This window comes from Morus notabilis, unplaced genomic scaffold, assembly GCF_000414095.1.
Source record: "Morus notabilis unplaced genomic scaffold, ASM41409v2 Scaffold534, whole genome shotgun sequence".
Lineage (NCBI taxonomy): Eukaryota > Viridiplantae > Streptophyta > Magnoliopsida > Rosales > Moraceae > Morus > Morus notabilis.
The window spans coordinates 56,866-58,771 of NW_010364797.1; positions in this window are offsets into that span (position 1 = coordinate 56,866).

Genomic DNA, 1,906 nt, shown 5'->3' on the forward strand with positions numbered 1-1,906 from the left:
GCCGGAGGTTTCCAGCGTACTTCACTAACAGGCACCGTAGTCCGATGTTTGGCCGCCGGATCCCAACAACTCTGAAAATCAGCAATTGTCCGCCCAGTTGTACCTAGGATCTCCATCGGCTCCCGATATACTCGGTGATGTACAAATTGATTCCGAGCCGCCCAAATCGCCCACGCCAGTACACAGAAAATTTCAAGATCCTCTCCAGTTGCTTCTTTGCTAAACATAACGCATAGAGCTTCAAAACCTCCAGTGTTGAGAGGCTCTAACTTGTGCCAAAGGGCACTCACTTCCCACACCTGAATAACAGCAGGACACATCCATAGAGCATGCCAAGTAGACTCCTCCTCCTCACCACAGCGCTGACATCTCGTTGCACAATTAATCTCCCTCCTTGCTAAATTGGCAAAGGTTGGTAAAAAACCGGAAGCTGCCCTCCACATGAAATTCTTGATTTTATTCGGGATATGAAGATCCCACAGTTTCCTCCACCACACACTATCCCCTCTCCCTCCAGAACTACTAGGCGAATTTCTTAGACCCATGGCCAGCTTGTAGCCGGCACGAACAGAATAGAGCCCCTTAGAATCATAATGCCACACCCAGATATCTTCACTAGAGCCACAACTCAAAGGTATGTTGAGAATAATTTCTTAATCAATAGGGAGAAAAATATGATGAATTAGCTCCCGGTTCCATTGCCTATTAATAATAAGATCTTCCACCAACCAATCTTCAGTTTCTTCAGTCACTGTCGTAATTGGACGGAATGAATGAGGTCTAGGGATCCAAGGGTCCCTAAAACATTGAATGGATTTTCCAGAACACAGAATAGAGCCCCTTAGAATCATAATGCCACACCCAGATATCTTCACTAGAGCCACAACTCAAAGGTATGTTGAGAATAATTTCTTAATCAATAGGGAGAAAAATATGATGAATTAGCTCCCGGTTCCATTGCCTATTAATAATAAGATCTTCCACCAACCAATCTTCAGTTTCTTCAGTCATTGTCGTAATTGGACGGAATGAATGAGGTCTAGGGATCCAAGGGTCTCTAAAACATTGAATGGATTTTCCAGAACCAACACGTCTACGGATGCCACTCTTCAACAGTTCTCGTCCCCATAATATACTACGCCAAGTATATGAGGGGTTGTGTCCAATATAAGCATCAAGAAACTCACCCTTTGGAAAATACTTAGCCTTAAAAATAATGGCCACCAAGGAGGAAGGTTTTGAAAGGATTCGCCAACCCTGCTTCGCCAGAAGTGCTTGATTAAACGCTCCCACATCACGAAAGCCCATACCCCTATCTCTCTTAGGACGACATAATAGCTCCCACTTTGCCCAATGAATCTTCTTCTCAGTGTCGTTGCCGCCCCACCAGAACCGTGAAATCATAGCTTGAATCTCCTGACAAAGAGTTTGAGGGATCCGAAATACACCCAAGGTATACGTGGTAGTAGCTTGGGCCACTGCTTTAATCAAGATTTCCCTTCCTGCCATAGAGAATAGCCTTCCTCTCCAAAGCTTGAGCTTCTTAAAAACACTATCTTTGACTGCATTAAAAATAGCCCGTTTGTTCCTACCGACAAAAGAGGGCAACCCGAGGTACTTATCATAAGAAAGACTATTCTCATCAAGCTGCAAACACCCCTTAACCTCATCTTTCGATTCTTCCCTAGTGTTTGGACTGAAAGTAATTTTTGACTTAGCAAAATTGATCACTTGCCCCGACGCCTTCGCATACATCTCAAGGATCTCCATAATTGTCCTTGCATCATCTTTCCTAGCTTTCCCAAAAATAATAAAGTCATCGGCGAAGAGCCCAAACGGGGTGGGTGACGTGGAACTCGATTTGGGATTAATAAAGCAGATTCCCAACCGGGTCCCACACTTAACT